The following is a 26,273-nucleotide window of genomic DNA, read 5'->3' as shown; positions in this document are numbered from 1 at the left end:
TTCCTCTCTGAAATCAATAAAAATATATTTTAAAAAAAGATATGGAGAGACCAGCTGGCTGGCTGCTCAGGACGATGTCATCCCCAAGCAGCATTCCCAAGGTGAGCCCTCAAAGGCTCAGGACTTCAACTTTTCCGGATCAGAAACTTGATGAGACCTAGTCTCCTAAGATGGGTGTATTCAGTCAACGTTTTCCAGAGAAACAGAACCAATAGGATATATATGGAGATTCGTAAGAGGAGGTTCACTATAGGAATTGGCTAATGTGGCTGTGGAGGCCGAGGAGTCCCACAACCTGCAAGCTGGAGAGCCAGGAAAGCTGCTGGTATGATCCTGCCCACGTCCAGAAGCCTGAGAATGGGGGTGGACAGTGATGATGTATGTCCCCCTCTGAGTCAGAATCCTCCATATCCGAGGGCATGAAGAGGTGAATGGCACAGCTAAAGTTGAGAGAGCAAATTCACTCCTCCTCCGCCTCTGTATTCTAGTCAGGCCCTCAGCTGATGGGAGATGCCCACCTCATGGGGGAGGGCCATCTTCTTTACTCAGTCTACTAGTCCCAACGCTGATCTCTTCCAGAGACACCCTCACAGACACACCCAGAAATTATGTGTGTTTTAAGCCAGGTAGCTGGGCATCCCTTATCCAATCAAGTTGATACATAAATGAACCATCATAGTAGCTGCAATCAAACTCTGGGAAACTGAATTAACTCCCCTTAAAAACACTGCCCAAGGGTCAGAGACTCAACCAACCTGAAATTCAGTCCTTCTATCCTAGTGAAAGAAATACAGAATCTTTATGCACAAAAAGGTAAGAAATATTTTTTAAAGTGTATTTTTATTGCTTTCAGAGAGAAAGGGAGAGGGAGAGATAGAAACATCAATGATGAGAGAGAGTCACTGATCAGCTGCCTCCTGCACCCTTCCTCCCTCCCCGCTCCCCCCATACACACACACCCTCAGCCACTAGTGATCGAGCCCACAACCTGGGCATGTGCCCTGACCAGAATCAAACTGTGACCTCCTGGTTCATGGGTCAATGCTCAACCACCGAGCCACACCAGCTGGGCTTAATCCCCTCTTCTTGTAAGCACACAGAAAAATATCTCCTTACTGCCCAGCCAGCGTGTCTCAGTGGTTGAGCACTGACCCGTGAACTAGGAGGTCATGGTTCGATTCCTGGTCAGGGCACATGCCCGGGTTGCAGGCTTGATTTCTAGTGGGGGGCATGCAGGAGGCAGCTGATCAGTGAGTCTCTCTCATCATTGATGTTTCTATCTCTCCCTTTCTCTCTGAAAGCAATAAAGAACATTTTTTTAAAGGAGGGATTAGTTATATTCACATAGCTTGAATTTTGTTATAATAAGTATATTTTACTTTTCTATTAAAATGTGCATTTTTAATTATTGCATCAAATAGTTCATCTGTGAGACCAATTTTTGGTTCTGTGGAGGTAAAATCATGTTGTTGTTTTTTGCTCTGCCACTGTGCCTCTGGCATGTAAGCCACTGTAGGTGCTGAATAAATACCCAGATAAGCTCCATTTGTCAATCTATTCTAATCTAAAAAGTGCTCACCTTCGTGTTAAGCTGGGAAAGGCCAACTAGTTCATAGACTATCAGGGTCGTAAGACAGTATATAGGCCATAATTTTCCAACTTGCAAATAGTGCCTATTAGTGGTTTGTGAAATCAATGTAGTGAGTCATGACTGGCCTTTTAAAAAAATAGAATTCAGTAGGAAAGAAACCAGAGTACATTTAATAAGGGTATTGTTTCATGAAATTTTGTTTCCGTTTTGCATACACTGTGTGGTGATGCAAAATGTATTTCTTCACTCTGGGTAGTGGTAAAAAAAAAAAAAAAAGTTTGAGAGCCACTGATCTCATCTAATGCGCACACACACACACACACACACACCCAGCTCTCTAGCCAGATAACAAACCAGTTTCAGTTCCCCAGAACACCATGCCATTTTCTAGTCTAGAGGACTTGGCACTTCCTGTTCCCTTTACCTGAAATGTACTTGCCCTGCTGTCTGCTGGGAGGGGCAGGGGGCTAGCTTACTCTCCTAGATGCTGCTCCAGGACCTGCTTATGAACCTTCTGAGCAAAGCCAGCCTCCCTCCCGTGTGCCTCCATCTCCCCTTCCACCTGATTCACGGCAGTGCTGTGCCCCGGACAGCGGTCCATCCACAGGTGGCTGACTCTCCTACTCGTGTGGCTCCTGAGAGCCAGGACCCCGTGGTCCTCCCCTCAGTGCTGCCAGACCCCACATGATGCCTGTAGCACTCAATAATTACAGGGAAAAGCCTTCTAATGAAGAAAGCCGCTCTTCGTCGGCCTGCAGACTGAAGGGTCCCGGGTTCGATTCCAGTCAAGGGTGCACGCCGGGTTGCAGGCTCCATCCCCGGTAGGGGAGGTGCAGGAGGCAGCCAATCAATGATTCTCTCTCATTATTGCTATTTCTATCTCCCTCTCCCTTCCTCTCTGAAACCAATAAAAAAAATATTAAAAACAAAAAGAAAGCATCTCTTTATTAATGAAGTAGAATAGCATCCACATTTTTCCGCAGTAAGTGAAAAACAGCGAGGTGCAGAGTCGCTGCCATCATACCTGTGTGTGCCCTGTGCATCTGGTGGTGGGGAACAGCTTTGGGAGAATACAAAGGAAACTGTTAACAATGGCTGCCACCCTGGGCATGCCTAGAAGAGACTAATATTTCACTGTCTGCCTCTTGATTTTTGTGCTTTGTGCAGGAGTAACCTATCACTAAAATTAATTAGTAAATATTTCTCCAAAATATTTTTTATAGGCAATGAAGATACGAAAGACAAGATTTATGGCTTTCAGATATCCCATAATGAAGAAAGACATAGATCGTTTTTTTCTATTAACTGACTTTTTAAAATTTATTGAGAAAGAGAGATCAATTTGTTTTCTACTTTTTTATGCATTCAGTGGTTGATTCTTGTACGTACCCTGACTGGGGATCGAACCCACAACCTTGGTGTATCGGGACAACAGTCTAACCAGCTGAACTACCTGGCCACGGCCTATTCACTGATTTTTTAGAAAAGGCCTTTATTGTCTGTGAAACTTCAAGGTAAACATAGACCTTTTCTGATTTACAGCAAAAAAAGGGAAGTGGCATCTCCCTCCAACCAGGAGAGCAGCCTGGGAGTAGGAAGGTGGGTGGGGGTGGGGGTGGAACTGCAGTTTCTAAGAAATAAGCAAACCTCCAGTCTTTATGGAAAACCACAGATCATCAGGAAGGCCTGACTAATGGACGCTTGGCCGTTGTCAGAGAAGGCAGTTGTGACAAAGGATAAGCTAATTTTGTAACTGTCTGGAGAACCAGGTTCTTCTCCCGACCGTCCCCTGGCTGGGCTCTCCAAATACTCCACTTCCATTCAAATATTCTTTTATATAAGCCTAATTGTAGGAATTAAAAGAGCTGCTTATTACAGACCTGGGTTTCTATGGCAACAGTAAAATAAATGCCAAAGTGTCTGAAGCATTGAGAAAAATAATGTGCACTAATAAAAGGTAGCCCTGTGAATCCTTCAATAAAACAACCCATTGAGATCAGCTGCTCCACGTGTTGTAACAAGAATGGCTGAGGAAATCTGCAAACTTCAAAAAAAAAAAAAAACCCAGCAAAATGTCTCCTGGTAAAGTCACTGAAATGATTCTGGGTCAAAAATAATATTCATGGTGACTTTAGGAATATCATGGGGATGTTCTAATCGCGTCTGTTAGTAAAAGAAAATATTTTCTCTTTTATGTTATATGCTCAAAATCTGTATCTTGAATTCCCTCCCCCCTCTCTCTCTCTCTCTCTCTCTCTCTCTCTGTCTCTCTCTCCTCCCCCCCCTCTCTCCTCTCTCTCTCTCTCTCTCCCTCCCTCCCTCCCTCCCTTTCTTAAGTGCCTACTGAAATCCTGGCAGGGGTGACCTTGGCCCCAGCCAGGACCTGCCCTGTGGCTCCCGGGGAAGCAGGGAACTTACTGCCACAGAGGATGAACTCCAAACAGGGGTCCCTAAGACGGGTCCTTTCTGATTCATGTTTCCAAACGTACGTTATCTTCTGAAGCAAGTTCTTTCCTTGGCTTATTGTAAAGCAAACGGCATAACCCTTTGTAGTCGTTGGCTAGAGCTGCCATAACAAAGTACCACAGACTGGGTGGCTTAAACAACCGAAGTTTACTTACTCACAGTTCTGGAGGCTAAAAGTCCAAGATCAAGTTGCTGGCAGGGTTGGTTTCTTCTGATGCCTCCCTCTTCGGCTTGTTGATGGCCCACTGTCGGGGAGGAATTAACTGTCCTCTACCCTCAAGGTTCTTTCTGCCGGTCTAATAACCAAACAGACATGAAACTGATCAGTAAGAGAAAATAACCAAATTAAACTGCATGCATATTATGGAAACCCTGCGTACAGGAGAGAGTCAAAGACCCCCACATGCAGGAGAGGTTCGGAGACAGAAAGGGAAAATGGGTGTGCGGTAGGCAGTTAGAAGGACATGAGCAGAGCAAGGACGATGGACCAGGAAGGTGGGACCTCGCCCCACCCCCCACCCCCCGTGGCCTTACCTCCCCTGGCATATCACTGGTCCTGCGGTTTGGACCCCCTGACCTTTCCTTCCTAGAGACAACATCTAGGGTCAGTTATATTTCATCTCAGGCCCAGAAAATCCACAGAACCAGCCACAGCTCAGGACCAGCTGCATTGAATGATGACCCCCTGCCCCGGGGCTGGCCAATCAACCCTGAAAGGACACACCTGGAAACCTGCTGAATCTTCTGTGGAGATCTTCCCCTGGGGCCTCCCCTGAAATCTCCGCCCTTAAAGCCCTGAGGATGGAGGACCCAGTGTGCTCTCTCTCCTGGAACATGCTGTGCCTTTCCCTTTCCTTCCTCTTCCTCCTCCTGTCCCAGACGAGGAGGTCCAGAGGTTGCTGAACCCAGGTCCCGTCTGACCCCATGGCTCTAACACCTGGTGCCATTCCCGACACCTACAACAGGTTTATAAAACATTCAGAGCTAGGAACTGGGGTAATGCATCATGGGGCTTCAGAAGGTCATTGCCCGGAGAGTACAAGTTCAGTAATTAGTACTTTGCCCCGCCCTACAGATAGGTCAAAAAGGTTATCTCGCCCTGGCTGGTTTGGCTCAGTAATTAGAGCATTGGGCCTCAGACCAAAGGGTCATGGGTTCAATTCCTGATCAAGGGCACGTTAAGTACCTCGGTTGCAGGCGTCATCCCTGCTATCATCAGCTGGGGTCGTGGCTCATGTGAGAGGCAACCAATCATGTGTCTCTCCCACAGCAATGCTTTCTCTCCCCCTCCTCCCTCCCTTCCACTCTCTCTAAAAATCAATGGAAAAATATCCTCGGGTGAGGATTTTTTTTAAAAAGGTTATCTCTGATAATCTCTTATTATGGGCAAGGTCCCTAATTTAAGCTCGAGGGGCAAAAGTTTCTCTTGAGCCCGAAGCTAAAATTACCTTCCCCTCCTCCCCTCCCCCCACCCCCCTCGCCCCCGCACTGGATTTTCTCAGTTCTAAAGTTACCTTTAATTCAAAACAATCCACACATCTTCACATTCTGAACCCCCACACCATCTCCTCCCAATAGAACTTGTGTCTTCACATTCCCTTCCCTCCGTGTACGTCAGTCACCTAACCTCCTCTTCTTATAAAGACACAAGTCATGTTGGATAAGGACCCACTCTACTGACCTCATTTTAACTAAACTACCTCCTTAAAGACCCTATCTCTGTACACAGCTGCCCTCCGACGTACCAGGCGTTAGGACTGCAACACACGGACTGGAAGGGTGGGGCCAATTCAGCTCAGAACAGTAAGCATGCGCCTTTACAATAGGACTTTGTTGTCCTTCCCAGCAAGGTGAGCACCACCCAGCAGGACTGGTGCCTTTATAAGGGGAGGGAGTTGGGATTCAGACACACACAGAGGGAGTACACCACGTGACCAGGAAGCCGGCCCATCTACAAGCCAAGGAGCAGGGAAGGGCCTGAGAAGAAACCAACCTCACCAACACCTTGATCTTGGACTTAGTAGCCTCCAGAACTATGAGAAAAAGATTTCTGTTGTTTAAGCCACTCGCTCTGTGGTATTTTGTTGTGGCTGCCCGAGCAATCTAATACACTTAGAGAGACGGGAGACGTTATTGCAGCTGCCTTTTTTCACAATCTGCCACACCCCAAGACCTTCAGTCCCTCGTGGTTTGGGGTTCTGTTTTATGTTACATGTTCTTCAGCATTCAATCAATATTGCCTGTCCTGGCCCGGTGGCTCAGTTGATTGGCACGTCTTCCAGTGCAGTAAAAGGCTGTGGGCTCAGTTCGTGGCCAGGGCACATACCAAGGTTGTGGGTTTGATCCCTGGTCAGACGCGTACAGGAGACAACCAATCGATGTTTCTCTCTCTCTCCATTCCTCTCTCTAAAGATCTATTAAAAAATATATATCTTCGGGTGAGGATTAAAAAAATTTTTAAGGTAGTTTTAAATAAATACATACATACATACATACATACATACATATTGCCTACTTTTAGACTTGTTTTTCAAGGCAAGAGAAGAAAGAGAAGCCAGAGAAGATGGTGAGGGATCGGAGAAATATGGGAGAACCAGATGCATGTTTATGTCATGGTGTTACCCGCGGTGTTGGCTGTGAAATTGGACCTCAGTTCTTGAGTTTGGCAAAGGAAGACTTCAGAGCCAAGAACTCAAGCGATAAGAGAAAGTTGAGAAAGTTGCAGAGGTAGTACGAGTGAGCCGAGGGGCTTCGTCGGCTCAGGACACAAGTTACGGAAGCAAAGAAGGGCCCTTGGACTTAGGAAGGGGAAAGGCCAAGGTGAGGTCCCTGGGGGAAGAAGAGGGGATGGGAATGGCGCAGGCATGCTCCCCAGAGGGAGCAGGAGGGAGAATGTGCGCTGGGTCCTTCCTGAGGGCTCTAAAGGCTGGGGGTTTAAGGGAGATCTTAGGGGAGGAGCTCAATAGAATAGTCATCAGCTTTGTGCTGATGCACCAAAATGAGATTTATTCCCCTGCCTTCATCCACTCTTGGCTGCGATCGGCACCAATGACACTAATTGATTATTGTTACCTACTAGCATCTCCCCGAGTAGGGTGATTGAAGCCATTCACCCTCTCGGTGGGGAAGAGAAGTGTAAACCACTTGCTCTTCACTGCCCTGGGTTAGGGAAGACAGGATTTTGCGATTCGCTAGGTGAGCTGTAAACTGTTTGGCCACTAAACTGTCTGTCTCAGTTTCCCTGTTCCACTTGTCCTGGCTTGTTGGCTGGTCTCAGTGGAAGCCAAAGGAAGAGAGAGACTAGGGAAAGAGGCCTTTGGAGATCTCAGATCTCAAGGAGGATGGGGACTGAGAATGGATTTGACAACGGTGATTGACGCACCCGATGGGGAGGGGCTGGGATTGGTTGCAGGGGAAGAAACAGCATTGATCAAGGAGGTCTTTACATTCGTACCATATATTTCTGCTGCTTTGAAATATTTTACTGCAAGATATATCCACATGTAAAAATGTTGTTAACATGCCCTGGCTGGGTAGCTCAGTTGTTAGAGCATCATCCTGATACGCCAAGGTTATGGGTTCAATCCCCTGTCAGGGCACATACAAAGATCAACCAATGACTGTATCACTAAGTGGAACAACAAATTGATGTTTCTCTCTCTCTCTCTCAAATCAAGAAATAATTTTTTAATTTTTTTTTTTTTTTTGCCCTAGCTGGTTTGGCTCAGTGGATACAGCGTCAGCCTGCGGACGAGGGGTCCTGGGTTCGATTCCTGCCAAGGGCACATGCCCGGGTTTCGGGCTTGATCCCCAGTGGGGGGCGTGCAGGAGGCAGCCGATCAGTGATTCTCTCTCATCATTGATGTTTCTATCTCTCTCTCTCCCTCTCCCTTCCTCTCTAAAATCAATAAAATATATTTTTTAAAAAAGAAATATATTTTTTTAAATTTTTGTTAACATATAGTAATTTTTAAAGCAATAAAGTCAAAGTCCTCTCCGGGCTATCCTTTGGAAGTACCCACTTCTCGGAGTTAGTGCATATCCTCCTATATTGCTGGGGAATACAAAATGGCACAACCCCATTAGAGGCAACTTGGCAAAAAAAACTATCAAAATTACAAATGCAGTCAATCATATCTCAATAAAGTTGTTTTAAAAATATTGCCAGTGCACAAACCCTTTTGATATACTTACACACATGCAAAATGACACCACATACAAGGATATTTGCTGCAGCTTCATTTGTTATAGAAAGAAATCTGGAAATAATCCAAGTGTCTCATAATTTGGGGTGGTTAAATAAACTGTGCTACAGCCACACAATGGAATCTTGTGCTGCTGTTAAAAAAAAAAAAAAAAAAAAAGAATGAGGAAGCTCTCCTGGTGCTTGATATGGAGAGATTCCAAGGTAGATTAAGTGAAACAAACAAAGTACAGAGCAGTTGTATGCTCCGTCTACGTAAACAAGGAGGCAAAAAAAAAAAATACACTGATATATATAAGTATATGTGTGTGTGTATATATTTAATTTGCTTATATTTGTATAAAGAAACTGGAGGGATAAGAAACAAAATTGGTTATCTGGAGAGAAGGGTGTAGAGAGGGTGGATTAGTCTAGATTTTTATTTATTCATATACACCGTGACATTAGATCCCATTGCAAATGTGAGGCAAGTATTCTCTTCCCCGTTTTACAGATGAAGATCAGAAAGATGAAGTCACCGACTGCACGCTTTACCAATTTACACAGCTGGTAACTGTGGAGCCAGAGTCCAGCCTCGCTCTGCCCAACTCCCAAGTCTACCCTGGAGCACCATTCGAACTGTCCCCTGGATAAATATGGGGCCCTGGTCTTCAGATTTGTGATCTAAAATCAATAGCATCAAAGGCAGAATAATCAAAAGTCATGGCCAAGTATATTTTAAGGTGTTTATACAAATACAAGGGGCGAGAGAGTGGGAGATATTTTTTAGTGAAAACGGGCTGGTTTTACTGGCTGTTCCTGTTTATTTGTTCCTTTGTTGACTTGCTGGCTTTTGAGATGTCTGTTTTGGAAGAAATGAGTGGAGGAGGGGGATGAGAAGATGATCCACTTTATGAGGTACATACCGTTCTCTTAGGCAAGTCATTATTTCATGGAGGCTTTTGAAGTTTAGAGTTTATGCTGTTTAGCTCCAAGCCATGTTGTCCAAGAAAGTGACTGGAGATAGAGGAAGGGAAATGAAAGGTGAAGCAGAGTCTCTTCCTGGAGAGGGCTTCTGCTGTCCCGGCTGCCAAGTCTCCGGGCCGGGAGGACTTGCTGTCTGAGCATGAGCAGACTAATCTGGAGTTCATCCACTGCACGAAGGCGTTGGCAGCCGGTTAAATTACACTGTGCGTTCTAGATCTTTGCTTAACCCATTGTGTTTTTCCCTGTCATGAGGAAATCTCTTCTAAGCCAGATTTGTTTTCTAAGTGGAAATATCCAGGCCTGGAATGAAGAAGTAGCTCTTGCTCTGAGCAGTCCAGGTCCTAACGTCCATCAGTTACATGGTTGTTACTTCTGTGTCCTTCAGAGGGGTTCTAATTAGAGGTCTATGGATGGCAAGGATTTTTTTTTTTTTTTACATTTTATTTACTTATTTTAATATATTTTTACTAGAGGCCCGATGCATGAAATTCGTGCAAGAGTAGGCCTTCCTTCCCCTGGCTGCTGGCACAGGCTTCCCTCTGGAACCCAGGCCCCGGGCTTCCCTCGCAGCCCCGGCTTCGTCTTGACAGTTGTCCAGAAGAACATCCTGAAGGACGTCTGGTCTAATTAGCATATTATGCTTTTATTATTATAGATTGACTTCAGAGAGGAAGGGAGAGGGAGAGAGAGATAGAAGCATCAATGATGAGAGAGAACCATGGAGCAGGTGCCTCCCGCACGCCCCATGCTGGGGATCCAGCCTGCAACCTGAGGATGTGCCCTTGGCCGGAATTGAACCCGGGACCCTTCAGTCCGCAGGCTGATGCTCTATCCACTGAGCCAAACGAGCTAGGGCAGATTTTTTTTTTTTTTAAGTTTAATGAAAGGGAGGGAGTGTCATAATATTCTATCATGTGGATATTTCAGAGTAGGAAGTAGAGAGTCCTCTCCTTGGATGGTTCTCCCCTGTCATCGCAGCTGCAGTGGCACTGGTTAGCCATGATGCCAACGTGGGCCAAAGTCACAAGTCCTTTCCCAGGACTTTTCCCAAATGGAAAACCGGAGAGCAGTTGCTCCTTCCCGAGGCGGGTGACTCCTGTCCCCATCACAGTAACTTACAAGGCCAGGACCACCCAAAATCGATGCCCTAATTTCAGAGCGCCTTAGGAATGCTTTGCCTTTGTCCTGCAGCGAAGCTGACCTCCCAGCTTGTCCCACAGGCCCTCAGTGCTCCCAGCATGACCAGGCCAGACTGGACGATGCTTTTGTTCTGGAGACCAAGCCTCTCCTCGGCTCATCACAACTCACAGAAAACGAAGCGGGTGTTAGCCACGACTCTGAGAAAGTCAATACAAAGTAAAACTTTCCCTCTCGGCGCTCTGACGGAGAAATAAGAACCACGGGGATCTGCAACCCTTCAGAAAGAACCAGCGCTCCCTTGGTAACGGAATAAGTGAGTAAAACACCCAGATCTCCAGTGACTGTCAGCATCAAAGCAAGACCTGACTGTGCTGGCTGGTAAAATGGTTTACTGGCTGAGCGAAGGTGTGTCATCCTTTTCCTTGGTTGATCCCAGCTCGTTGGTTTCACCACTTATCCATTCATTATTCATTCACACTTACTGAAGGCAGGCATTGTATTAGGCGCTGGGGTTACAGAAGAGAACCGGACAGCAACAATCCCTGGCCTCAAGGAGCTGTTGACAGTCCAGCTGTTTCCCCTCCCCTCATCATTCTCATGGCCTTTTAGATGCTCCCTCCTACCTGACCTTCAAGCACATAGCTGTAAGCAGCATTGCTTCTCTGGTCTATGTGAATGCCAGTTATCTCTGGGGAACTTTTAGTATATCAGCTTCCAATGTAGGCAAGGAATGAAACCTAAAAATAATTATCATTGTGTGGTTTGAAATGTGTCTCTTAATTGAAAAATGACTTATTTGGAAGTCACAGCATATCTGAGCTAGGAAGAAGCTAGTTTATTTTCTTAATAACGGCTTGATTGAGATATAATTCAATCACCCTACAACTTACCATTTAAAGTGTACAAGTCAGTGGTGTTTAGTGTATTCACAGAGTTGTGAGTCTGTGATAGCCATACCACAATCAATTTCAGAACATTATCATCACCCCAGAGAGAAACCCCATCCATACCCATTAGCTAATATATTAATCTATTTTCTGTCCTTACAGATTTAGCTAATCTGTACATTTCACATAAATGAAATCATAACATATATGACCTTTTATGTTGGGTTTCTTTCACTTAGCATAAAATTTTTATGGCTTATCCATGTTGTAGCATGTGTCAGTACTTCATTCCTTTTTATGGTTGAACTAGAGGCCTGGTGCACGAAATTCATGCACAGTTAGGGTCTCTAGGCCTGGCCGGCGATCAGGGCTGATCTGGGCCTTCCGGCTGCCGACTGGGGCCTTCCTTCTGGCTGCCGGTCAGGGCCATCCTTCATTCTGCACCACCCCCTGGTGGTCAACGCACGTCATAGTGAGCAGTCGAACTCCCGAGGGGACAATTTGCATATTAGCCTTTTATTATATAGGACAGTGATGGCGAACCTATGACACGCGTGTCAGCACTGACACGCGTAGCCATTTCTGATGACACGCGGCCTGCTGAGGCGGCCGCATGCCGAGGATGAAACATTTGCTGCTCCTGAGGATGAGACATTTGCGAAATAATGTTTTTTTCCTCAAAGTGACACACTACCCGAGTTATGCTCAGTTTTTTGGCGAAGTTTGACACACCAAGCTCAAAAGGTTGCCCATCACTGGGGCTGATGTTAATCCAGGAATTTAGCAAATCACAGTGGCTTACACGGTAAGAAAAATGTATTTCATGTAACAGAAAGCTCCAGTCACAGGGGCGTTGCATGATGATGCCTTCGAGGACTGGCTGGCCTTCCATCTTCCTCCTCTGCCATCCTCAGCTTGTGCCCTCGTGGTCACAGATGGCTGTCATAGCCCCAAAGCTCTGCCATATAGCTGTGCTCAAAGGCAAAAGGAAGTTCTGGCTTTCGAGTCTTTCTATTATTTTATTTAATTTTATTTATTTATTTAATTATTTTATTTTACTATTTTATTATTTAATTTAAGTTATTTTATTTTATTTTATATTTTATTCTATTTATTTATTTATTTTATTATTTTATTTTACTTTATTTTACCATTTTATTTTATTTATTTTATTTATTTTATTTTTATTTTATTTATTTTTTATTTATTTATTTATTTTATTATTTTATTTTATTTTTAGGGAGAAAACTCTTTCCAGAAGTACCCTGTGGACTCCCTTTGGCCAGCGTGGGATCACACTGCCATGCGTTAAATGCAAGAGAGGCTGGTAAGTGGATACCTGCCATTCCCTGCCTTTGTAGAGAGAGGTCGCTCTTCCAGCAAGGGGAGCACATGGGGAATGGCTCTGGGCCTGGCAACCAGCTGTCAGCCCAGGCAGCAGGTCACCAGACAGGTCTGTCCAGACAGACCCTACACCAGTGATGGGCAACCTTTTGAACTTGGTGTGTCAAACTTCGCCAAAAAACTGAGCATAACTCGGGTAGTGTGTCACTTTGAGGAAAAAACATTATTTCGCAAATGTTTCATCCTCAGGAGCAGCAAATGTTTCATCCTCAGGGCAGCAAATGTTTCATCCTCGGCATGCGGCCGCCTCAGCAGGCCGCGTGTCATCAGAAATGGCTACGCGTGTCAGTGCTGACACGCGTGTCATAGGTTCGCCATCACTGCCCCACGCCTTTATCCTCTGCTCCATGATGTCACCTTTAAGACTCTCCCAGCTCTTACATGGCCTTTTCTTCCCAAACAATACAATGGAACCCACACCCCAAACGCACCCTCTACCCTCTGCCTCCCGCCTTTTACGTGCAGTGCCTCAGCCTGAGGTTCGCTCCCCTTCCACATCTGCTGTTTTGCCTTTGGGCTACAGAATGAAGTGTAATAGAAAGCAGGTTTCTCTTCCTATAGGATAGTATTTGGAGGCATTGGAGGGAAGTACACTAAAGAGCTCACTTCAAAGGTCAATACTATCCTTTTACTGTTCCACACTGTGCTTTCATTTTGAAAAGATTTTTTTTTTTTTTGTACAGCTTATTTCTACGGTCAGCAACAGGCTCTTCACAACTTGATCTCCCACCCTTCTATCCGGTGACTAGCAGAGCTGGCCTGGAGACACTTCCCTTGCTGGCTCCTATGTCCCAAATCCTAATCTGGTTGAGCTGACGCATGCTTAAGGTTAGAGACCATGTCTCTGGTAGAAACAGGACTAGAAGGAGGGATTTCCCCCAAACCAAGAAGAGATACATCAGCCTGGGAAGGGAGACAGAGGTCTCTGAGCCCGCTCGCAGCAGGGTCCTGTGTCCTGCTTTCTGGATGTTCCAGAGGATGTACCAGGCACTTGGTAGAAATACCCAGGCTACACTGGAGATGGGATCCTACAGCCGGGGTCCCTGTGTCACAGAAGCAGCAGCACAGAGGACTGACGGGCTCTGTGAGCTGAGTAACACGCCAGGCGTTTAGCACAGCCTTGAGTGCAGGGGGAAGCCGCAGGAAGGACTAATATTGAATTTCACACCTAACAGGATGGGGGCTGAGATTGAAAATGGAATTTCACACCTAACAGGATGGGGGCTGAGAGTGAAAATGGAATGGGATGAGAAGGAATAAGGACGTGGGGGATTGAGTGCCCTGAGCTTTTTACCCGCTTGAGAAGCACCTCCACCCATCTCCTCAGGCTCCTGCCCTGCCCCATGTGCCTTCTGAGCTCTTGCTCTTGTCTTTTGGCCCCAGATTTCCGGTTCCCTAGACCTGCGGTCAGGATTCTGTGCCAACCCTCACAACTTCCCTCCTGGTTCTTTGGACTTTGGGTTTCCTACAGAGCTGTTGACTCTGCTGGCAGCTTGGGTTTGGGAATCCTCTATTGTAAAAGTAGAAGTCCTACTACAGCCCTTGTCCCAACACGCCCCCCGCCGGGCCGACCGCTGGCCCCCAAGGGTAGGGGTGAGAAGGGACAGAAGTGCAGAAAGCTTTTTCCCTCTTCTCTACCCGACAGCGCTTTGTTCTTCCTCAGGACCTTGCTCAAATGTTACCTCCTGGGGTCCTCCCTTGACCTCCCTAGGGAGGGTTCCTTCTCTGGGTTTCCACAGCATTTTGCTTAGACCCCTGTGCTTATCTCAATATATTATTATGTACTTATATGGTGGCCTCTTCACCTTGACGATGAACACCTTGGAGGTGGGGAACCATATGTCATTCGCCTGGCACAATGTCAGCTACAGAATAGGGCCTCACAAATGCTTGTTAAATGCCATTTCTCCAATAGTCCCCCAGACTCTCTTATCCTTCTTTTTCTCTGTATCAGGTGGCAATGCATTTGGTTATAAGTGGCAGAGAACCTGACTATAGTGGCTTAAATAGAGACTTACTTTTCTCACACAAAAAGAAGTTTGGAGGTAAGCAACCCCCTGGGCTGTGAGAGATCCACTCTTCCTACCTTCCAGTCCTTCCAGTTTTAATGTGTTGGTCATAAGATGGTTGCTATACTTTTAAGTTCACATGTGTACTTATAAGTACATGTAAGTTCTAGGCAGGAAGAAGTAGGAAGGGTTGAGTCACATTTCTCCCTTATCATTGGGAAAGAATAGATTTTGCCACAATACTCTGCTTACATCTCATTGGTTGGAATTATGTCACATGACCATCCCCCTAGCTGCAAGGGAAGCTGAAAAGGGGAAGACAAGGGAGAAAATGTTGGAGCATGGGTGTGAATGAGAATATTCTTGGTCCCTCCCCCCCCCCCCCCCGCATCTACTAAATCAGAAATGCTGGGGATAGGGCCCAGTGATCTATGCTATAATAATCAAAAACAAATGATTCGGATTCATCTGAAGTTGGAGAATCATAGCCATTATTATGAGAGGAGAAAATCATAGTCATATGTAATGGCCAGTATTATGGTAGGGAAAAATCCTAGACTAGAATTCAAATCATGTATTTTTAAAAAAATACATTTTAGTGATCTTTTAGAGAGAGAGAGGAAGGGAGAGGGAGAGAGAAAAAGAAACAGTGATGTGACACATCAATCGGCTGTCTCGTGCACGCCCCCCGACCAGGGATCGAGCCTACAACCCAGGCATGTGCCCTGACCAGGAATCGAACCAGCAGCTTTTCGTTGCACGGGACAAAGACTAAACCAACTGAGCGACACCAGCAAGGGCCAAATCATGTATTTTTTCCATACAAGTTTTATTACTTGCTAGCCAGGAGAACTTAGTTTTCTGATTTCTAAAATGGAATATTAATGGTTGCCCTGACTTTATTCAATGAATTGCTGTGAGGACCAATTTAAATAATGTAGATAGAAAATGTAAGTCATTGGTCCTGGCCAGTGTGGCTCAGTTGGTTGAGGGTCATCCCATGCACCAACAGGTTGCTGGTTCAGTTCCCAGTCAGGGCACATGCCCAGGTTGTGGGTTTGGTCCCTGGCTCAGGATGCATATAGGAGGCAACCCATAGGTGTGTCTCTTTCTCTCTTTCTCTCCCTCTCCCTTCCTCTCTCTCTAACATCAAATAAAAACATTTTAATAATGTGTCATTGGACAATTGCACTGATTTTAAAATTGTAAAAGTTTCCATTGAATAAATGAAAAGTTGGCTGGTGCTAAGGAAGGAAAAAGTCTGTGTGAGGTGACTCCTGGAGTTCAAAGACAAAATAAAACTTAAGAGGAGTGTGAGGGTTAATTTCATGTGCTGACCCTGACTAATACAGAGAGGACATCTTCTCACTGGGACTGAACGCTTTATTTTATTGTGCTCCTCTGTATTGTAGGCCAGCATTTCAGAAAAGATATTCTCTTGGCATAGTTTCTAGTGTTTGGGGATGATTGTATATAATCAACACAAGACTAAAAATGTGCTGTCTATGTTGGCCTCTTAGCATCTTGATGTCTTTCCTAAGACGTTTTCTGGAGATAATAATGACATAGGAAACTTGCAGTAGTCTTGTCACAGTTATGTAGCCGACACATTCAGCAGAGTGCAAAATGCCTGGGAAAAGCAAAACTACCCGTGAGAGATATAAAGAGATCAAAATGTTACGACAGTAAGGGACAAAAATAGAAATGGAAACCACAGACTTTCAAAATACACTGTTATCAAAAACAAATGTTTGTACCAGGCCTAGTGGTGGCTGCTACAGGTGGTTTCCATGAGAGGAAGGAGGACATACGTGGTTTCAAAACAAACACTTCAGAGGATAATGAAATGGAGCGTTTAGGGGGAGGGTTGGTAAGAAGATGTGAAACAACAAATGGAAGGGATTTGGTGTTCTGCCATTTAGATTAAAAATACTGAGACACCGCCCAGCCGGTGGTGGTTCAGGGGTTGAGTGTCAACCCATGAAACCAGGAGGTTCGATTCCCAGTCAGGGCACATGCCTGGGTTGCGGGCTCGATCAACAGTAGGGGGCACACAGGAGGCAACCGATTGATGACCATTGATGTTTCTATCTCTCCCTCTCCCTCCTTCTGAAATCAAGAAATATATATATATATACACACACATATATATATGTATATATATATACATATATATATATACACATATATATATATGTGTGTGTGTGTATATATATATATTTACTAATATATATATATACTAGAAGCCCAGTACACAAAATTCATGCATGGGGGAGAGGGGGTGTCTCTCAGCCCAGCCTGCACCCTCTCCAATCTGGGACCCCTTGAGGGATGTTTGACCACCTATTTAGGCCTGATCCCACCGGGATTGGGCTTAAACAGGCAGTTGGACATCCCTCTCACAATCCAGGCTGTTGGACATCCCTCTCACAATCCAGGACTGCTGGCTCCCAACCGCTCACCTGCCTCTGCCTGATTGCCCCTAACCACTTCTGCCTGCCAGCCTGATCACCCCCTAACCACTCCCCTGCCAGCCTGATCAATGCCTAACTGTTCCCTGGCTGGCCCGATTGCCCCTAACTGCCCTCCCCTGCCAGCCTGGTCACCCCTAACTGCCCTCCCCTGCCAATCTGGTCACCACTAACTGCCCTCCCCTGCAGACCTGCCCACTCCAATTGCCCTCCCGTGCAGGCCTGGTCCCCCCAACTGCCCTCCCCTGCAGGTCTGGGTCGTCCCCCCCAACTGTCCTCCCCTGCAGTCCTGGTCACCCCCAACTGCCCTCCCTGCTGGCATGATCGTCCACAACTGCCCTCCCCTTCAGGCCTGGTCTCCCCCAACTGCCCTCCTCTGCTGGCCTGGTCACCCCCAACTGCCCTCCTCTGCTGGCCTGGTTACCCCTAACTGCCCACAACTGCCCTCCCCTGTAGGCCATCTTGTAGCAGCCATCTTGTGTCCACATGGGGACAGCCATCTTTGACCACATGGGGGCGGCCATCTTGTATATTGGAGTGATGGTCAATTTGCATATTACTCTTTTATTAGGATATATATATTTAAAACAATACTTTAAAAAATACTGAGACACCATTGTCTGAGTACCAAGTAGAGTGTCCATCCCTCACTGGAGAAAAACCTGCTCTCTCAATTCTGTGTTCATTCATTCCACAACAGTCACCCACATAACAGGCACTGAGAGGTTTTCACCGGTGAACTTGGGCAGTTCATCAGCTGCTCACTAGGCTCAGGAAAGTCACAGTCGGGTCAGCCCAGGCCTTCAGATAGCCTTCTCAGGTTTGGAAATTGCCAGGACTAAAATGGAGCCATTCTGACACTGGGAAATTGACCTGTCTACTCAAGTGAAAACCGCAGCGTTGAGGAAGTGTTTAAAATTCTATGAAGACACTAAAAACCAGTGAATGGTACACTTTAAATGGGGTTGTATGGCATGTGAATTATATCTCAATAAAGCTGTTACCAAAAAAAAAAAAAAAAAAAAAACAGGAAGAGAAGAAGGAAGGGTTTGCAGGCAAAGACCCCATAACACAGAGGCTGTGAGGCAGCTAGGACAGTGGTCGGCAAACTCATTAGTCAACAGAGCCAAATATCAACAGTACAACGATTGAAATTTCTTTTGAGAGACAAATTTTTTTAAACTTAAACTTCTTCCAACGCCACTTCTTCAAAATAGACTCGCCCAGGCCGTGGTATTTTGTGGAAGAGCCACACTCAAGGGGCCAAAGGGCTGCATGTAGCTCGTGAGCCGCAGTTTGCCGACCACTGAGCTAGGAGATTGTGTCTGTCCGTTAAGTCTGTCTGTACAAAATGTGAAGCCAAGGTTTATTTATTGATTGATTTGTTTAACATCTGGGCTCCAACACGCAAGCGCTGTGATAAGAGAGTTTGTAGAAGCAAAATCATGAAGCCAAAAAGCCACGTGTGCCTTGGCGCTGGGAAAAGAGGTTAGCAGTCCACACGTGAAAAGTCTGAACCTGGCGGTGACCGGAAGCCAAGCGCCGTTCAGATAAATAGGCCAATGCTGGGTTTCAGATTCAGAACGCGAACCCCTTCCGGACTGGGCTTCCCGGGGGTGTTTCTGTCCATCCCTCCCTCAGTCACACAGAGCCTCATCTGTTTCTCTTCCTTCCTCTTCCATGACCCCACGACCTCTGTCCCTCACCCCTCCCGAGCCCTGGGTGCCGTGGGGGTAGGCCTCCAGGACAGCTGTAATTCCACATGTGAGCACGTGTCCTCTTCTCCCTTCCTGAGGAATTGTTACGGTTATTACTGCTCCCAAGGACAGGTATTGAAATGTGGTTGGTGGGAATGAGAGGCTCAGAGTGAGAATTTCGGGGTCAAGGGCCAGACCTACCACTCACCAGTTAGTGACCCCTGGTCACTTTTAACACCTCTTGGTCCCAGCCTCTCTCACGTATTTGAGGACTTGGCTACTTTAATGACCTCCCTCTCTGTCCTGCAGCCACAGTTTCAGCTTCTCTACATGCCGTTCTCACCAGTAATATCAGCAGCTGAAGTTTCTTGCCCAGTAAATATTCAAAATAAAGACAAAACCTCCCTGTCTCCCCATTCACCCCTAGTTCCATTGCAATCCTTTGTTCTCCTCACAGCAAAGTTCCCAACAAAGAATTGCTTAGTGTTATGGGCTGAATTGCGTCCCTCCCAAATTCATATATTGAAGCCCTAATCCCTAGTACCTCAGAGAATGTGACTGTATTTGAAGACAGGGCCCTTAAGGGAGCGATTAAGTTAAACTGAGACAGTTTGAGTGGGCCCTAATCCTTCCCAGAAGAGAAAATTAGAACACAGACAGCACAGACCAGGTGAGGGCCCAGAGAGAAGGCAGCCATCTGCAAGCCAAGGAGAGGCCTCAGGAGAAACCAACCCTGCTGACACCTTGATCTTGGACGTCCAGCCAACCCAAGTACATGCCCTTGGCCAGGAATTGAACCTGGGACCCTTCAGTGTGCAGGCTGATGTTCTAACCACTGAACACCCCAGCCAGGGCTTAAATGCTATTCTTAATTATGAACAATACTAGAGGCCCGGTGCATGGGTGGGGTTGGACTGGCCCCACCCCCGATCGGGGTGAGAAAGGGGCATTGGGTGGTTGGCCAGCCGCCCCGCCCCCTGGTCAAACTCCGAGGTGGGACTCCCTGGGGAGGGCACAATTTGCATATTAACCTTTTATTATATAGGATGGCTTCTAGGAGTTTAATTTTCAGGGCTTATTTTCCAAACTCTGACTTTAAACATTTAGATAATACAAAATGCAGATAAGCCCTGGCCGGTGTTACACAGTGGTTAGAGCATTGGCCTGCACACCAGAGGGTCTCCAGTTCAATTCCCAGTCAAGGCCAAGTACCTGGGTTTCGGGTTCTCTCCCTGTGCCCAGTGAGAGCATGATTGGGGCGTGTGCAGGAGGCAACCAGTTGATGTATGTCACATTGTCACATCGATGTTTCTCTCTCTCTCCCCGCTTCCTTCTCTCCACTCCACTTTCTCTGAAAAAGCAATGGAGGAAATATCCTTGGGTGAGGATTAACAAAAAATAAAAATGCAAATGAGCTAAGGACAAATTTAAACTTGGATCTCTACCACCTCTGTGGTTCTTGCTTATTAAGATGTTTTAATGATGGGAGATCTTAACCTTGTTGTGTGTTTTGTGGCTCAAGTTCACAGAAGCTATCAAATCTTTTAAGCTTTAGTGTGTGTTTTCCTTTTTTAAAAAACAATCCTATTTCCACATATAAAACCCTTTAAAAAGTTCTACGTTCTGGTAAGAACAAACTCTTATCAAACATCTATGTGTCCCAGGCACTTTTCTGCTTTTATTGTCTCTCCGAGTTGGTATTACTTTCCCTCTTTTACAGGTGAGGAAACTGAGGCCCTCGGGAGCTAAGTGACTGTCCCTGTTCTAGAGCAGGAACTAGTAACAGCCTGTTTCTTCCTTACCAGAGAGCATATACTCCAAAGCGGCTTTGCCTTCCCATCATGCAGCACAACTGGTTATGAGACCCAAACTCTGAGACTATTTCTCGGGACTCTGAAGTTTAGTTCCATGGTGTAACGATAAACACGAAAAGTTACTTCTCAGGGACCTATATGCCTTTCTGGAAGTGCTGCAAAAACCCAAAGGAATGCACAGGAACTCAAAGTTCTGTGGCCAGTCCTCTTCAGCCTGTAGACCTACGGTTCTGCTCAGGGAGCCAGCAGCTACCAGATCACGCCGAATGCTCAGTGACACCACTTAGCACGAGAACAGTGCTAACCCTGGAGCACAAGGGCTCTTCTGCCTCTGGCCTTTGCACCGGCTCTTCCAGCTGCCTCTTCCCTCATGCCCTTCCATGCTTGCTGCACAAGCGCCACCTCCTCAGAGAAGCGTTCCTGACCATCCTACCTCCTCACCAGCCTCTCTCTAACCCTTTTCCCAGCTTTGTTTCTCTGCACAGCACTTATTAACTTTATATATTTACTAGAGGCCCGGTGCACAAAATTCGTGCACGGGGGTGTGTGTCCCTCAGCCCAGCCTGCACCCTCTCCAATCTGGGACATCCCTCTCACAATCCAGGACTGCTGGCTCCCAACTGCTTGACTGCCTGCCTGCCTGATTGCCCCTAACCGCTTCTGCCTGCCAGCCTGATCACCCCCTAACCACTCCCCTGCCAGCCTGATCGATGCCTAACTGTTCCCCTGCCAGCCTGGTCGCCCCTAACTGTCCTCCCCTGCAGGCCTGGTCACCACCAACTGCCCTCCCCTGCAGGCCTGGTCACCACCAACTGCCCTCCTCTGCTGGCCTGGTCACCCCTAACTGCCCTCCCCTGCAAGCCTGGTCCCCCCCAACTGCCCTCCCCTGCAGGCCTGGTCATGGGGGCAGCCATCTTTGACCACATGGGAGCAGCCATCTTGTGTGTTGGAGTGACGGTCAATTTGCGTATTACTCTTTTATTAGATAGGATTTGCTTATTATATTTCCTGCCTGGATTAGAGTAGGTGCTCATTAAATCATTATTGAATGAATGGATGGATGCTGTGAACACAGTAGGCCTGAATGAGTAAGTGGCTGATGTTCAACCTTGATGGGGCTATGCTATTGGTGTCCTCTCTCTGTCCGATTATAAAGGGAAAGAAAGGAGTACTCCTACCAAAGAGGACTAAAGCACGAGAGGCCCTGAAAGAACAGAAATCAAAAACCTCCTCCCTCAGATTATCAACAGGCTGAGGTATGGCTTTGCCAAAGCCATGAAAAGCCTGGACATTTAAGAACACAAATTAATCTTGCAAGATGTAATGGATATCTAAGGTGGTTAATTCCAGCCAGAAGAATAAACAAGTTTTCCTTAAACAGGCAGACTATGTAAGCACTGCGTGGCTTACGTAAGTAGCAATCATATTGCCAGCGTCATCCTTTTGAGAACGCCAGAAAGACACGTTCTACTCAACCTGTCCCCACCACAGAGCAATTTATGGCTACAAACCCACCTGGGGCTTCTTCCGGCACCTGAAGACGGTGGGCAGGGACCCAGCGTGGCCGGGTGAGCGAAGAGGCAGCTTTGGCAGCAGGAGCTGGAGAGGACCTTTGCTCACACGCCTGTGATAACACTGCACCTGCCCTGGGCCCGGCTGGCCTGCCCCACACAGCGGGTCTCAGCAAGCTCCATGGCTCCCTGGGGTCGCGGGTGGCACGTGGAGGCACAGCGTATGCCAGGTATCTGGGCCACATCCATTCAGGGTGACTTGCTTTCTGCTCTGCTGTGAGGATAGGTTTTCATACAATTTTAAATAATTGGATACTTATTGTGCATTCACCTAGAAACTGAACGGCCTTTAAGTCAGGATGTTACAGAAACTGGAGAAAGCACTCGGTCTGCGGAACTCACGGACCACTCACAATCCAGCATCCCCTACCACAGCTCTGAGGGCTCCTGTCCCTACACCCTGGCTGCTGCGTGAGGTGGTCCATCCCCCTTCTCCTTCCTGGTGTCCCCGCCAGCACAGAGCCTTTTCATTTTCAGGTTTTATTTCTCATCGCCAGGTGGCATAGGGATAAACAAACTGAAATGTGGGCCTCGAAAGGTCCCAGGATCTTCAAAAGCTATTAGACGTATACCCCTCTTCTTCCAGAGATGCTAACAGGCAGCCCACGTAGATTTCTGTTTTATTTCAGAAAGTGGAGTTCACAAACCTCCGGCCTCCTTCTGCTCCAGGCTCTCTGGAGACCAAGTCGGACCACCTTCTTCCCTTTCTTAAGACGATAGGTTTTGCTGGAATACCAAGGACTGTTCTCCTAAAATGCAATTCTATTAGAAGACTATTCTGTCCTTTTCAGACACTTGACAACATGCTGACTAGACAGTAGAAGCTCAGAAGACGGTAGTTATTGGTAGACAGATTCAAAATAGACTGGATGACTTTGTTCGTTGCCCCCAGGTTGCGCTGAGTAGCCACCCTGTGGGGTCCCCACCTGCAGCTTGGTAGGAAACAACAGTCTTCAGCAGCCGTCGTGCAACTGGCAGGGCAACGGCCACGCCTGCCTTTATTAGCAGAGGCCGGGGCCTTAGCTGTCTTGTGTCTGGGTGTTGGCATAACTGTGGTCCTGCCCTGCGGTCCTGCAGGACAAAAACACTTGAGGTTGAATGCCTTTTGTTGGGTTAGATGAGGGAGTGCATCGAGCCCCATGGAAAATAGAGGGAGGACTCTGACAGATGGGGAAGGTCACTCCCCACAGCAGGCGGGGGGGGGGGGGGGAGGGCTGGAAGTGGGTACTATAGCAACCCACTGAGAATGATCCTTTGCAGTAAAGGATGGTTGGATTCACTGGGTCTGCCCGGGCAGGGAGCCTGGCTGGGTCTTTGTCAACCGACGGATGAGAGGCTGGCTTGCAGCTGTGCAGTGACAGTTGGGTTGTGTTCAGACAGCTCTCTGCTGTGGAGATGGCATCACTCCTGGGTCTCGCTTTGGCTGCGTGTGTGTCTGTAAACCAGTGGCAGACCCAAAGGGAAGCAGTGGGGACGACCGACCCCAGGTACGGGCAATAAGCAGGGAATTTCTCTGTGTGTGTAGAGAATTTTAACATTGACTAAAAGTCAGCTTGTTTTTTATTATATTCATGCTCAAACTGCTCCCAAACAATATCAGTGATAAAATACTCATCCCTCACAGGGGCAGACTTCTCCCAGGCCCCCCACCAACCTCCACCTTCGTACACCACTGGGATAGACAAGCACCAGGTGAGAAAATTCTAAACCAGTCAGAGAGCAAACAGAAAGCAAATGATGCCGAAGATAAGATAAAAAATGTTTTTATCCCTAACACTCCACTTTGTGCTATGAGCCTTTCTGTTGTTTAGCTTTGTGTTTCGGTTACCTATTGCTACTTTTAACCCCCCTCTCCCCCCCAATATTTAGTGCCTTACAGCAACAGTCATTGATTTGCGGACAATTCTGCGCTGTTGGCAGGTCTCGGTGAGGATGCCTCATCCCTTTTCCATGCTGGGGTTGGCACTTCCTGGTGGGCTTTTTCACTCCTATGTCCAGTGTCTCAGCTGGAATGGGCTAAACATCCAGGGGCTGGCCACACACCTTGCTTTTTCCATTGGCCTTTCCACAGAGCTTGGGCTTCCTCGCAGCATGGCGCTCTCTTCTTGGTGCAAAGCAGTTGTCGGGCTTTCTTAATGCCTGGTCTTGGAAGTCATTATTTCTGCCACATTCTATTGGTTAAATCGGTCACAGGGCCCATGCAGGTTCAAGGGGAGGAGAAGTAGACTCGGCTTCATGATGAAGGAGATATTGTTGTGACCATCTTTGAAAACATTGTCTGCCTCATGTTGTTTTCTCAATCATAACGAGGTATTGTGTGCTTTCACGTTTGGCCTTACTGGTGATGAAACTTACCAAGTTGGAAAAGATAAAGTCTAGTTTGACTTTTAAAAATTAGACCCTTATAATGATCACTAGAGGACCGTTGCACAAAGATTCGTGCAATAGGCCTTCCTTCCCCTGGGTGCCGGCACCGGTTTTCCTCCGGCACCGGTTTTCCTCCGGCACCCGGGACCCAGGCCTTCGCTCTGGCCGCAGCGGAGAAGCCAAGCCTCTTCAGTCTTCAGTCTTCGCTCAGGCTGGAGCCTTCAGTCTTCGCTCTGCGCCTGTGTATGCAAATTAACCTTCCATCTTTGCTGGGTTAATCTGCATACTCACTCCTGATTAGCTGATGGGTGTTGTGGAGGTATGGACAATTTGCATATTTCTCTTTTATTAGTGTAGATGCCTTGGTTCTGAATGGAAAGAGGGTCTCTTCATTAGATTCCTACGGAACAAGAGATTCTAGGACTCTAAATATAGAGAGAAAACATTAGGATGAGCCTGATTTGCCTAAAATCCAAAGCATGCTCAATGCTGTGAGATTGTCCAGTCCACAAGTCACAGGCCACCACATTTTGGTTATTATTTCTGGGTGTCAGATGCTCCCCTGCACTTTGATTTGCATCCTTTAAAACCAGTACTGTTGGAAGTGCACTGAACACGGGGTTCTTGTGAGCGTCAGAATGTGTGTGTCTTTCATATACGGCAATGTACGCTATACCTGTGAGCAGGTAGGCCACGCAGGACTGCATGTATGATGGTGGAACAGAGGTATAACCTCCCTGGTCACTGGAGAGCTTAGATGCAGAGCCTGCGGGGGAGATCAGGTCTCCTAACCCTCCTTCCTCCAGGGTTTCCCGGGGGGTTCCTGTCTCTGCAGCGCAAGGGCCTCCAGCCCGACCTCTGGGCCTTCAGGGCCGGTCTGCCGCCTCCTCTGCCTCGCCGTCCCCCAGGCTGAACGCTGAGCCCTTGGGCCAGTTGTCAGCACCTGGTATCAAGGACCTTCGCCAGGTGGGGCCTGGGCCCTACCTTCAAAGGAAGGGCGGGTGGCCGGCATCCTCTGTATCTGGAGCCAGACTTTCCTTCCAAGAAGTGAGCCTGCTGGACCTGCCCCATCTCCGTGTTCGTTTTTAAAAAAATATGTTTTTATAGATTTCAGAGAGGAAGGGAGAGGGCAAGAGAGAGAGAGGAACATCAGTGATGAGAGAGAATCACTGATCGGCTGCCTCCTGGGGACTGAGCCCACAACCCCGGCATGTGCCCTGACCAGGAATCGAACCCGGGACCCTCCCGTCAGCAGGCCACGCTCTACCCACTGAGCCACACCAGCTAGGGCTGCAGCTCCGGTTTCAGCCTCCATGGGCCTGGATGGGCCTTTTGGGGTCTTTAGCCCCCAACCCTCTCCATGCCCTTCATTTTCCTCTGGAAACAACAACAACAAAGGATTTGAATCCACAGCCCTGGGCCAAAGGCGTAGCTGGGCCCGGGCCCCTCTGTCGCCTTCGCCTTCGTCCTCACACGCGGCGGCGGGGGGTCCCATCTCGGCACCCCAGCCCTTCTCGGCGGCCCGCGCCGGGCCCGCCACGCCCCGCGCTCCCTCCCCGCCCGCCCCCCGCCGGCCGCCGGCTTTGTTGCCCGGGCTTGTTTCTAACCTGAGCGCGTCGCCGGCGCGGCGCCAGGTCACGTGCGTTGGCGACAGCCTCTCGCAGGGCGGCCCCGCGGCCCCCGCGC

At 47.5% G+C, this 26,273-nt stretch overlaps 1 protein-coding gene across 3 annotated transcripts in view; it reads right to left on the bottom strand.

Annotated features, from left to right (window-relative positions):
• Window positions 1-26,213, bottom strand: part of NDUFAF6 (NADH:ubiquinone oxidoreductase complex assembly factor 6) — an 80,073-nt gene extending 53,860 nt beyond the window's left edge. Inside the window, exons 1-3 of one of the 3 annotated variants that reach the window (XM_054708257.1) lie at window positions 4,782-4,850; window positions 4,592-4,643; window positions 4,213-4,353 (exon numbers count right to left, since the gene is read on the bottom strand). The gene's annotated coding sequence lies outside the window, so the exon portion shown is untranslated. Of the gene's footprint in view, window positions 1-4,212; window positions 4,354-4,591; window positions 4,644-4,781; window positions 4,851-5,802; window positions 5,896-26,194 lie in introns of those variants that run through there. The other 2 variants (XM_054708259.1, XM_054708258.1) reach the window with 2 other exon arrangements.
• Window positions 26,214-26,273: the final 60 nt, after the last annotated feature.

This window comes from Eptesicus fuscus, chromosome 19 (genome assembly GCF_027574615.1).
Source record: "Eptesicus fuscus isolate TK198812 chromosome 19, DD_ASM_mEF_20220401, whole genome shotgun sequence".
In the NCBI taxonomy this organism is placed as follows: Eukaryota; Metazoa; Chordata; class Mammalia; order Chiroptera; family Vespertilionidae; genus Eptesicus; species Eptesicus fuscus.
The sequence above is the reverse complement of the archived record's forward strand: the minus strand, read 5'-3'. Positions and strand labels throughout refer to the sequence as shown.